The sequence below is a fragment of the Aegilops tauschii genome, chromosome 7 (genome assembly GCF_002575655.3).
Source record: "Aegilops tauschii subsp. strangulata cultivar AL8/78 chromosome 7, Aet v6.0, whole genome shotgun sequence".
Classification (NCBI taxonomy): Eukaryota; Viridiplantae; Streptophyta; class Magnoliopsida; order Poales; family Poaceae; genus Aegilops; species Aegilops tauschii.
Genome location: NC_053041.3, coordinates 110,623,490 through 110,636,761, shown reverse-complemented (window position 1 = coordinate 110,636,761; position 13,272 = coordinate 110,623,490).

The window sequence follows — 13,272 nt, the reverse complement described above, 5'->3', positions numbered from 1 at the left end:
TCTTTCGTGAGCGGGTGTCAAACGTTCTCAGAATGGACCGAGGCTTGTCAAGTGGCCTTGGTATACCACCGGTCAAGTTTCGTTCCATTTGGAGGTCGTTTGGTACTCCAACGGTTAACCGTGTAACCGCAGATGCCTTCTGTGTGTTGCAGCAAAAACCCCCTCTTTAAACAGCCCAAAACCCACCAAACTCTCTTCCATGCTGTAGGTAGTTCGATCACGATCGTGTGGGCGAAAATCGCACCTCATTTGGACTCTCCTAGCTCCCTCTACCTATAAATATGTGTCTCTCCCGAATTTTTCTCGCAGTCCCAAACCCTAACCATCTCCCCGCCACGGCCGGACACGTCAGCCGCCGGCCGGACGCAGCCGCCGCCGCCCTCGCCCAATCGGCGTCCGCCACGTGGCGCCGTCCGCCGCCGCGGCCCGCCGGGGCCCGTCCGCAGCCCGCCCGAGCCGCGCCCCGGGCCAGATCCCTCCAGCGTCGCCCGCCGTCGCCCGCCGCCTTCGCCTCCCGCTGGCAACGCGGACGCCGCCCCGCCGCCGACCTCGTCGCCGGTCAGAGCCGCCGCCGTGCCCGCGCTCCACCGCGGCGCCCCGCTCCGCCTCGCCGCGCCCGCGTCGTCTCCCTCCTCTCCGGCTCCTCTCCCTCTCCGTCCAGTCGCCGGCCGTCGCCGTCCGCTGCTCCGGCGAGCTCAAGCGCAACTTCGGCGAGCCACCGAGCCAGATCCGATCAAGAAGCCCACGGTTGACTTTTTCTCCTCGACCCCCGATTTTTCCAAGTCTTTGATTTTTACAGCATGTGCACATGTTCATAGCATCATAACTCTCTGCATATAGCTCTATTTCGCGCGTGCAATATATTGAAATGTTCGTCTCGTGATGCTCTTCATTTTGTTACATTGCACCATGTTCATTTGAGTCCATCTTGATGCCCAAATCTCTGGTGCAAGAGAGCTAGTTGCTGTTATCTGCTGGTTCTTAGCAGAACTTGTGGATTTGTTATTTTTGTATCATTTAATCTGTGCATCTTATGGGCATGAGCTCTACATGTATTTTGTTGTATGCCATGCCATCTTTCCAGTGGTTTGTGCCATGTATTTTTGTGATCTCTGTTGTGACTAGAACAAGCATGCAAACTAGGCTCCGTAATGTTTCTGATTTCAGGGACTTGGTAATTTCTCCAAGTCCTTGTCTGCTGTTATTTTGTTGCCATGTAAACTTGATGCTACAGAGAGATCCATGCATATTTTGGTGATGTTCAGTAAGGATGTTTTGTAGATATTGTTGTAATTGATCCATTCTTGCCCTTGTTTGCAATTATGGAGTGCCATAGCATGACTCAATCTTGCTCTACTTTTGCTATAAAATATTTCTAGCAGATTGTTTACGTGTTATTCAATTTTGCCAAGCTTATTGTAGTTGATCCATACATGCTAGGTATTTGCTCTTGCCATTTATAGCTTCATAAACATGCCATCTTTCTGTAGATATGCTTGTTTTGTCATGCATTGCTTTGTGGTGAGTGCATCAAGCTCACCAAGGTGCCTTCATATTATTGTTTCTGCCATGCTCTGTTTTCTGCCAAGTCTGGAACCTGATAACGATACTTGCTATGTTTACATGGTTGCCATCATATCTTCTGATCCTTTTTGGCTTATGGTCAGTAAGGGACTTTTGTCACATGCATGTAGTAGGACACTGCCATGCCTTGTTTTGCGATGTTAACTTCCTGTAGCATGCTGTTTTCGTGCTCTGAACATGGCTACCTGATGCTGTTTCTGCCATGTCCAGTAATTTCACTAAGTCTGTGAACCTGTTATCTTTTGCACTTTTGCCATGCTTGTTTGAGCTTGTTATGTTGTGAACTAGCCGTAGCTCAGTGTTCATCTTTTGTCAAGCATCTCCTGTAGATTACTGTCATATGCTTTGTTGCTATGTTGGAGTGCTGTAGCATTGTTACTTGTTGCGTTCTAAGTGTTATTATGCTGTTAATCGCAGATTCGTGTCATTTTGTTTTGCTTGCCATTTGCAAACCGTGCATCCGTTTCCGGTGATCTTGATATCGATTTCGACCGAAATCATCTCATCTTTCCAGTGGCATGCTTGGTTTGTCAAGTTACTGCCTTGTTCATCATTTTTTCTTCCAGAGCACGCATATGCATCGCATATCATATCTTGCATATCATTCATGTTTTGCATCATGTTGCTTGTGCATTTCTCGTGATTGATTGTGGTTCCGTTGCTTGTGTTCTTGTCTTGGGTAGAGCCAGGAGACGAGTTCTTGAACGAGGAACCTGTTGAGTACGCTTACGAGGATCAAGCTCTCGACAACTCTGAGAACCTTGCAGGCAAGATGACCACCCCTCGAAATCACTTCTATCTTTGCTTTGCTAGTTGTTCGCTCTATTGCCATGCTGCGCTACCTACCACTTGCTATATCATGCCTCCCATATTGCCATGTCAGCCTCTAACCATCCTTTCCTAGCAAACCGTTGTTTGGCTAAGTTACCGCTTTTGCTCAGCCCTTCTTATAGCGTTGCTAGTTGCAGGTGAAGATGAAGTTGGTTCCATGTTGGAACATGGATATTTTGGGATATCACAATATCTCTTATTATATTAATGCATCTATATATTTGGTAAAGGGTGGAAGGCTCGGCCTTATGCCTGGTGTTTTGTTCAACTCTTGCCGCCCTAGTTTCTGTCATACCGGTATTATGTTCCTTGAGTTTGCGTTCCTTACGCGGTCGGGTGATTTATGGGACCCCCTTGACAGTTCGCCTTGAATAAAACTCCTGCAGCAAGGCCCAACCTTGGTTTTACCATTTGCCACCTAAGCCTTTTTCCCTCGAGTTTTCGCGAGCCCGAGGGTCATCTTTATTTAAACCCCCGGGCCAGTGCTCCTCTGAGTATTGGTCCAACCTGTCAGTCGCCGGTGGCCACCAGGGGCAACTCTGGGCTCGCCTATCGGAAGCTTGGACAATCCGGTGTGCCCTGAGAACGAGATATGTGCAGCTCCTATCGGGATTTGTCGGCACATTCGGACAGCTTTGCTGGTCTTGTTTTACCATTGTCGAAATGTCTTGTAAAACCGGGATTCCGAGACTGATCGGGTCTTTCCGGGAGAAGGTTTATCCTTCGTTGACCGTGAGAGCTTATGATGAGCTAAGTTGGGACACCCCTGCAGGGTATTATCTTTCGAAAGCCGTGCCCGCGGTTATGAGGCAGATGGGAATTTGTTAATGTCCGGTTGTAGAGAACTTGTCACTTGACCCAATTAAAATACATCAACTGTGTCTGTAGCCGTGATGGTCTCTTCTCGGCGGAGTCTGGGAAGTGAACACGGTTTGAGTTATGCATGAACGTAAGTAAGAGTTCAGGATCACTTCTTGGTCATTGCTAGATGACGACCGTTTCGTTGCTTCTCTCCTCGCTCTCATTTGCGTATGTTAGCCACCAGATACGCTTAGTGCCTGCTGCAGCTCCACCTCATTACACCACCCTTTCCTATAAGCTTAAATAGTCTTGATCTCGCGGGTGTGAGATTGCTGAGTCCTCGTGACTCACAGATTATACCAAAACAGTTGCAGGTGCCGACGATGCCAGTGCAGATGATGGGATCGATCTCAAGTGGGAGTTCGATGAGGAACGTGGTCGTTACTATGTGTCTTTTCCTGATGATCAGTAGTGGAGCCCAGTTGGGACGATCGGGGATCTAGCATTTGGGGTTATCTTATTTTCATTTGGATCTTGACCGTAGACGGTCTATGTGTGTATTTTGGATGATGTATGAATTATATTTATGTATTGTGTGAAGTGGCGGTTGTAAGCCAACTCTTTATCCCATTCTTGTTCATTACATGGGATTGTGTGAAGATGACCCTTCTTGCGACAAAACCACAATGCGGTTATGCCTCTAAGTCGTGCCTCGACACGTGGGAGATATAGCCGCATCGTGGGCGTTACATTTCTGTACCATGTTGTTGTGTGTTGCCAGAAGACTTGATCTCTGGGCTGGCAATGCAAGGTAAACCGGTTGCTCTGAGCCGGGGTGCCACAAACTATTGACATGTGGAATGACCCATGGATTTCGGATAATTTCTCTTCAAAACCACTGGTTCGGCTACCTGAAGTGTCACACATGTGGAAGAGCTAATTGACTCGGCAAATGGTGATTGGAATCAAGTGGCCATTGATGAAAACTTCATGCCTACTGATGCCATAGCTATTTGTAGGATTCCTGTTGGAGTATAATGTCCGGCCCTCTCTCTCAGATCGGTCTTTTGGTTGCATTGGCTAGAGCATGCACTTCTATATGGTATCAGAGCCAAGAGGTCTCAAGTTCAAGACCCGGCTGGCGCAATTAAATTACAGCCCACTTTCGGTCCACGTTTAGGCCTGAGGGAGCCACACGTGAGGGGGACTGTTGACGTATAATGTGCTGCCTAGTCTCTTCCATCAGATCGGTCTGATGGATGAACTGGTTAGGTGCATAAACTTACAACCAACAGGTTCAGGGTTCAAAACCCAGTAAACGCAATAAATAATTGCGGCCTGCCCCCGCTTCCGCTGCCCACGTCATATAGATCCAAAGGAGCATAGACGTGAGGGGGAGTGTTGGAGTATAATGTCCGGCCCTCTCTCTCAGATCGGTCTTTTGGTTGCATTGTCTAGAGCATGCACTTCTATAATTCCAATTTGCCATACTCAGGAGGACAAATGGGCATCGAAGCATGATAAGTTGGGGAATTTTTCGGTGCGTTCAGCATACAATACGCTGTTGCATGTAAGAGATGGAACAATGGAGCTTGGGAAGATTTAAGTGCCACCTAAAGTTTGGAATTTTTGGTGGAGAGTGATGCATGAATTTGTGTCGTGCAGAGCCATTTTAGAGAGATGACATATTGAACAAATTGGCTTTTGTGAGGACTGCGGAACTAATGAGACGATTGATCATGCACTTGGGCCAGATTGTTCTGGGCAGAACTAAAACGTTATCTGCCAGTGAAAATCCCAGACCTCCACCCGGAGTCTTGGGCTATTGATATCATTGACGGTGTCCATGTCTCTGAAGCACATGCTGCTATCCTTCTATGTTGCAGTTGGACGGTCTGGACAGAGCGCAACAACCGACGAAATGGGGAATACACTCGCTCGGTAGTGGCTTCGGTAAGAGCAGATTTTTTTAAAATAATACATTTTTTTATTAAATTACAGAAATAATACGCCGAAATTATTATTTTTCAAAAATAATACACCGTCGGCCCGCTGCAGGCCGACTGGGCCTAATCGGCCCACAGCAGGCCGACTGCAGGCCCGGCTGGCACGCGGCGGCCTGTGGTTGGTCGGGCCACGTCGCGAGGGGGAGGGATTGGGCTGTCGGCGTGGTGCGCCCCTGTCGGCCTACCGCCCGCCGATCGGCCAGCTGCTGGCCGACAGGGTGCTGCCACCTGACGCGCTGGCCGGCCCGTGCCTTATCCTCTCCTTCCTCCCTTCTTCTTCTCCCCTTGCTCGTTTCTTCTTCTCTTCTCTGTGTTCTTCCCTTCTCCTCTTTCTACAGAAAAATGGCACCCATTTATACACCTAAATGAGCAAGATTTTCGCGATTTTGGCACTGTGAATGGGTTCAACTCATTTAGGGCAGCCAAAAGAGGTGTCGATCTACTGATTGGGTAGCTCGTGGTGGTCGTGGTGAGGATTTTGGTGGAGGTGGTGGTGGTGAAGTTGGGGCAGTGTGGTGGTGGTGAAGTTGGGGCAGTGTGGTGGAGGTGAAGCTGTTGTTCGTCGTTCTTCGTTGGAGCCGGAGCACCGACAGTTCGTCGTTCGTCGTTCGTCGTTCGTCGTTCGTCGTTCGTCGTTCTTCGTTCTTCGTTCGCACGCACGCTTCAAGGGTATATTTCAGCCCACATTTTATTTTTCGTAGGTGCTCCGGTAGTATTTGTTAATATGTTTCGATGTGAAATAAATTTTTTGTGTGATTATTGTTATTTGCCCCGGTAGTATACCTAAATATTTGTAGTTGCTACGGCAAATATTCGTAATATAGTTGTAGGTGTGTGAATTGTATTAGTTGTTAGTGGGGATAATAATTTGTTGCTTAATAATTGACACGTACACAGGTGCGTGATAAGAAGTTGGAAACATGAATAAAAAGTTCGAAAGAAGAGACTAGTTTTTTTAAAGAGTTCGGGTCGGCAGGTGCATAGCATGTCAGTGTGATGGAAATTTAACAAGCAAACAAAAAATGGGAAAAGTACAACTACATGTTAAAAAACGTTTCAGTCCGTATCTGATGCCAATTTGAAGCGGATTACACGCTAACCTTTATTCTGCGTATTTTCTAAAGTCCATTAACTAAAGTACGTCTCAATGCCACACTGTTTTTTTAAACTGCCACGCTGTAGTTTAACCCATAACAAGCAATAGCACCCCGCTAATGCCTCAACGTGGGCCTACTAACAAAAAAACTTCGGATAAAAACTTCTTTGCAAGGAAGAATTTTACATGATCGTAGAAAAAAGACGCATGCCTTTTTCTAAATTATTCTTAAAATAGATTAAAATAAAAAAATACATCAACATGGGCCATATAATTCAAATAAACTGAATTATCATATTTGTCGGTTATATTATTATTATTATTTGAGGCCTATTTATTATTAGTAAACATGGGCCTATTTATTATATTATTATTAAAACAAGAGTCAAGCAACTCATCATAATCGTCCACATAGATTAAATTATATTGATCGTGAAATTTACTATGGTCCTGGTAATATATAGACATGTCTAATACTTGTATTTCGTTGTTGAAAAAAAATAGGTGAGTCGAGATGTCCGATGTAGTGAAGTTGAGATTTTACTATGGTCCTAGTACTGTCCAAACAAATGAGTTGGGAGCAGATCTGAGTGAATTTACTCACATAGAGGTGGCAATGAGCACACCACAAACATGGTCTGTTAGTCAGTTGAAAGAATGGATTGCGGCAAGTTTAGGTCTTGATACTGAAACACACACCGTCGGTGTTCATGCATTGTGGACACGGTCAAGTTCAAAAATTTACTTTTATTTGAGGCCAATAGAGGGAGACTCCGATTGGGTGCGATGGTTACAAGGTTGTGAACGAAGGGGATGCAATCCTGTTGCTTTAGTGCTTCCCGTCGTGAAGGAGGTCACTGCACATGAAGGCGAGGGTTGCTACGAAGGACAGAGCAGTCAGGTAGAAGGAGGAAATGCTTATGGTTACGAACAAGGACAGAGCAGTCAGGTAGAAGGAGGAAATGCTTATGGTTATGAACCAGGGCAGAGTAGTCAGGTAGAAGGAGGAAATGCCGATGGTGATTACAATGCCGAGGTGGACGCTGACGAGGTAGATGGGCACATGCAGAACCAGATGGAAGAAGAAGACACCGATGTTGAAAGGGGTCATGCCGATGATTCTGACGAGTCAGATGAAGAAGAAAATGCAGAGGAGGTCCCGAATCCTGCATGGTGGAATCATGACTTATCATCTGCAATGACCGTGAATGATGGACATGATTCAGCCTGGCAATATCACCAGAACAATATTGCGACGGGTGCTATGTATCCGAACAAGCAAGCCCTGAAGGATGCAATAATTAATTGGGCAATGTCCACGCAAAGGGTTTTCACAGCTCAGGTGTCCAGTCAGAAATTCCTGACAATGGTATGCAAGAACGCATATTGTCCCGCCAGGGTGCACGGCTTTCTCCCTAAGTATGGCACAAGTTGGGTGATAAGTGACTTAGTTAATCACACTTGTCTTATTCCCTGCATCCCTCAAGATCATGCCAACCTTTCATCCACGCTTATTGCTCGATTGTTTTACGATGAGATAGTGCAGGGCAAAGCTATGGAAGTGAAGGCAGTCCAGACAAAAGTCTTCGCCAGGTTGAAGTACAGAATTTCTTATGGCAAGGCTTGGAGGGCTAAGCATGCAGCGCTTGAGAGGAGATTTGGTTCTTATTTTGATGCATATGACTCTGTTGTCCACCTCCTCCACACCCTGCAGCAGCAGAATCCAGGCACCTATATCAATATCCAAGACATGTTCATGCCAGAGTTCCCAGCTGTGAGGGTGTTGCATCGTCTCTTCTTCTCTTTCGGTGTATGCATCGAAGCTTTCAGGCATTGCCGACCGGTGATATGTGTTGACGGTACTTTTCTCACAGGCAAGTACAAGGGTCAGATCCTGACAGCCATAGGTCAAGACGGCCAAAATCAAGTCGTCCCACTGGCATTTGCTTTTGTGGAGAGTGAGAACATTGAAAGTTGGACATGGTTCTTCAGGCAGTTAAAAATATCAGTTGTGAAGGAGAAGCCCAATGTGTGCATCCTTCATGACAGGCATGCAGGTATACTCAGTGCGATAAGGACACTGACAAACCCAGGCCCTGAGGAACAAGTTCCATGGCAGGACTTGCAGAGCCGTTGGTGCATGCGCCATCTCGGGGCTAATTTCTTCTCGCAGTTTAGAAATAAGAACCTGATGAATCTGTTCAAAAAACTCTGCAAGCAGAACCAGTTATGGAAGTACAATTTGATACGCGACAGACTTAATGTGTGCACGCAGAGACACGTGAGGGACAGGAAAGCTGCAAGAGATGCAGCAGTGAGGGCACATGTTGAAGCAGTAGCTGCACAGTTGGCAACAGGAACAGCGGCCGTGGAGGAGGAGCCTGTTGGGCTATGTGACCTGCCAGGCTTTGACCCACCTGGTACTAGGAGAAGGCTCAGGAGGTCGATTAAAACCTTCGAGCAGTGGATAGAGCATGAGCCTCTGGAGAGGTGGTCTTTGCTACATGACACACATGGAGCAAGGTACGGTGTCATGACAACGAACCTCGCGGAAACATACAACTTTGTCCTCAGAGGAAATCGGGCATTGCCACTTACAGCCATCGTTGAGGGTATTTTCTATGGCACCGTCAAGTATTTCAGAGACAGACGTCAAATAGCAGAGCAGCATATCTTGAACAACCCAAATACACGGTACTGTGAAAGAGTCACGAAGTACATGGACAACAAGATGCAAAAAGCTAGGTCACACACTGTAGTCGCCATCGGTAATCAAGAAAGAAGGTTTGAGGTCCGCTTAGCCAACAACATATTCGGATGTGCAAATGAGTTGAGGACGCATGAGGTGAAAATTGGCAATGAAACCTGGCCAACGTGTGAGTGCACATGCAATAAACCGAAATTGCTTCACCTACCTTGCTCACATGTACTTGCTGCTTGCGGGCAGCTTGGAATGGACGCAATATCGTTTGTGTCTCCATATTTTCTGAAAGAGGTTGTCCTCAATACCTGGACAGGTGGGTTTTCGATCAATGGGTAATTTCAACAGCGTCAACCCCGCCGAAAGGCATTACATTCCAAACCCAGAGCATATGCGTACAAGTAGAGGCAGACGGCAGTGTCAGCGCATCCGAAATGATATGGATGAATCTGAAGCAGGAGGTCCGACTAGGCAATGCATTCTATGCAATGAATTTGGCCATAGGGACACTAATTGTCCCACTTTCGTCACTGGGCGTGGACGAGGCAACCGGGGAAGAAGAGGAGGTAGAGGCAGTAGAGGAGTAAGGGCGAGAGGAAGAAGCTAAGCTAGCACTAGTTTGTTCTGAATTTGTATTAAGTGTGGTGTGGCACTATGTTCTGAATTTGTATTAAGTGTGGCACTATGTTCTGAATTTTTATTAAGTGTGGCACTATGTTCTGAATTTGTAATAAGTGTGACACTATGTTATGAATTTTTATTAAGTGTGGCACTATGTTCTGAATTTTTATTAAGTGTGGCACTATGTTCTGAATTTTTATTAAGTGTGGCACTATGCTCTGAATTTTTATTAAGTGTGACACTATGTTCTGAATTTTGTATGTGCAGGAATGTCGGGATTGTGGTTGCTGAATGGGGACATTGATAGGGGTCATCGTGCTGCGATATGGTATGAGCGCAAGCTTGAGCCTCTGGTCACTCGCACTCCTAAGGAAAACTCGAAGATACACTCAGGATGGCTTCAGCGGTACGTGCTTTATTAATTTGCACACTGACATGCATATTAATGGTTGAAATGGGAGACACCAACTGAAAAGTTCTCTGATGAAGGTTGAAATGGGCCGGCCTTTTACCTTTCGCGCGTCTGGTTGAGTCTATCCCGGGTGAGAAACGCCTCGCCATCGATGGGTCTTTGCTGAGCTGCTTAGTGGACTGTTGGAGGCCAGAGACCCACATGTTTCACTTCAGATGGGGAGAGATGGCTCCTACTCTGGAGGATGTGTCACTTTTGCTCGGACTACCGTTGGCAGGTCATGCCGTAGGACCGTTGGACGCACCGGCTGGTTGGGAGCGAGCTCTTACAGAACGTTTTCATGGTGTTTTTCCGGATGCTCCGGATCCGGTATGGGAGCATCACGGACCTAAGTATGAGTGGTTGCTAAATTTCCGGGTAATTTCCCCTACCTATTATCTTCAAGTTATCGTGCATAAAGTTTTACAGAAAATAATTGCGGCTTACTAAAACTTTCTCTTCGCTTAATGCAGATCCAGAACTTCCGGGCGCCGTTGACTGCGGAACAGATCACTCGGAGCCTGGAGACCTACTTACTGTGGCTTTTCGGCAAGGTGATGTTCACGGAGAACCATGTCACCACTATTAGCGCCCTCTACATCCCTATGGCACTCGAGATAGCGAGCGCTCAGACGGCGGATCGGATCAGACAGAGGAGTTGGGGTTCGGCGGTCTTAGCGGCTACATACCGAGGTATGTGCAACGGTTGCCAGCTTACATCGAGAAAGCCGGCCCTTCTTGGATGCCCTCTATTCCTACAGCTGTGGTCGTGGGAGAGGTTCTCTATAGGGCGACCAGATGTACGTGTTCATGAGCCTATAGACGCCATGTTTGATGTTGACGGCATCGACATGCCTACTTTCGGTCTGTGTTGGACTCGTCGCGAGGTATGCACCGTGTTGTAGTTTAATGCAACTTTTTCTGCACAAGAGATAGTTCGATGCTAGCGGCTACTAACTTTTCTTCTCTGCAGAGACGCTTTGCTAGTGATCAGACCAGGAAGGCATACACAGCATTGAACGAGCAGTTCGATGCGTACACCGGGGTCATCTGGCAGCCCTACACGGAAGCAGCCATACAAGCGAGATACCCTGCTGGTATGTCTGTGCTATGCACAAGGGACCGAGATTACTGGATGACAAAATCTAAGATCATCTTCGATGTCTTCGTCGAGGAGATGGCACAACAGAGGGTTATGAGGCAATTTGGTCTTCTGCAGTTGGAGCTACCTCCCCCTATAGAGAACCCGGTGCCAGCACACATCCACAGGTATAAACCAGTTTTTCAATGTTGCATTATCTTTCATAGTAATCCATTCGAAGCTTTAGGTAATTGTTGAACACACACCACAATTTTAGGACGACAAGGAAGGGCATGAACAGGACAACTGCTGACTGGCTAGTTAGACTAGAGCCGCATGTTATAGAATGGGAGACAGCAAACACAAATCTATGGCACGAGAATCACAATTTCGATCTCGATGAATTCAATCTCTATTTGCGGCGCTACATGACCGGAACACGGTTACGCATTGTTGAGTAGTCCCACCCAGAGGAGATACCGGATCCTACTCCGTCGGATATGTACCCGAGCTATGATACTTCGTGCTCTAGGCAGTACGCGGTAAGATATATTTTCTTTACGTAATGTTGTCACATACTTTGACGTGCAAGAGACAGACATTATTAATCGTCATGGAAATTTGCAGGCTACCTTGACACGCGAACTCTACGACGACGTGACCACCTTTGGACGATCACTATCGTCTGGACCTCTTCTTCAGCATCGTCCAGTGGTACAGCCCTTCTTGGAAAGAATTCAGAATAAGATACGGACTGTGTACGAGGCTATCACGTGCACCCGGAGAACCGATGTTGTTCAGCACCAGCAGGAGCAGCCGCGTCACTCCATGCACCGACATCAACCACGTCCACGTCTAGCACATCAGCCGACAACCAGGCCACCCCGTCCTGACCAACCTGGCAGTTCTACGTGGCACCCGCAGCACTATGGTCCCACGTCGAGCTTCGTGTTTTCTCCACAGCCACAGCAACACGGTCCCTCGTCGAGCTTCGTGTTATCTCCACAGCCACAGCAGCACGGTCCCTCGTCCATTTTCGTGTTTGAGCCAGAGCAGACGTCACACCCAGCAGGTATGTGTCTTCATATTTATTGTTTTCAATATTAATTGACGCGACCTCATTCTTCATGATGAAACGTTCCATCGCGTAGGAGCCTATGGATATCAGGCGTCTATGTCGGCATCACATGATACGTGGGGGAGTGATCAACATCCCGAGGACAACATACAGGCTCAGATGTCGCAGCACACCCAGTGGATGAACATGTTTTCGACTCCTCCACCAGGCCCGACACAGGATACACAGCATGACCAGGGAGAGTCTGAGATTCCTCCTCGTCACGTTAGGGCACCCGACAGGTTGGGATGGTCCCCGATTCCAGATCCGCCTCCCCGCCAGGCCAGACGTCGTCACTGACGCTTCTATCTATCAGTAGAGACATTATCATTATTTCTGTGTGAGACTTATGTCTATTCTATGTATGAGAAAAATGACTATGTACTTATGTACGAGACATATGCCTACTCTATTTTAGTACTCTGTTATCGGAACTACAAGATCAAATTTAGATAGAACATAATATTCATACAACGAGACATTACAAACAATTAGATAGAACTACATCTAAATTAAATGGTACGTAACTGAACTCACAACATACAGCATAAAAACTACATGAAGTCATCATCGTCATCCTCGATCGATGCAGAAACCTTGCCCTTCGATGATGAAGAACCCTTTCCCGCCATATGTTCGCGCCAACTTTTTCCCGCCACCCGTTTCCCGCCACCCGTTTCCCTCCTCCCATTTCCCGCCCCGTTTCCCGCCACCCGTTTCCCTCCTCCTATTTCCCGCCACCCGTTTCCCTCCTCCCATTTCCCGCCAACCCTTTCCCGCCTTACCGCAGTTGTTCTTTCCCGCCATTTTCTCCTCTCTACCTATAAAACCCCCTTCAGATGGAGCTGGATAAGCATTACAGTGTGGTGGTGGTGTAGTTGGGGCAGTGTGGTGGAGGTGAAGCTGTTGTTCGTCGTTCTTCGTTGGAGCCGGAGCACCGGCAGTTTGGTGGCCGCCGTTCGTCGTTCTTCGTTCGCACGCAC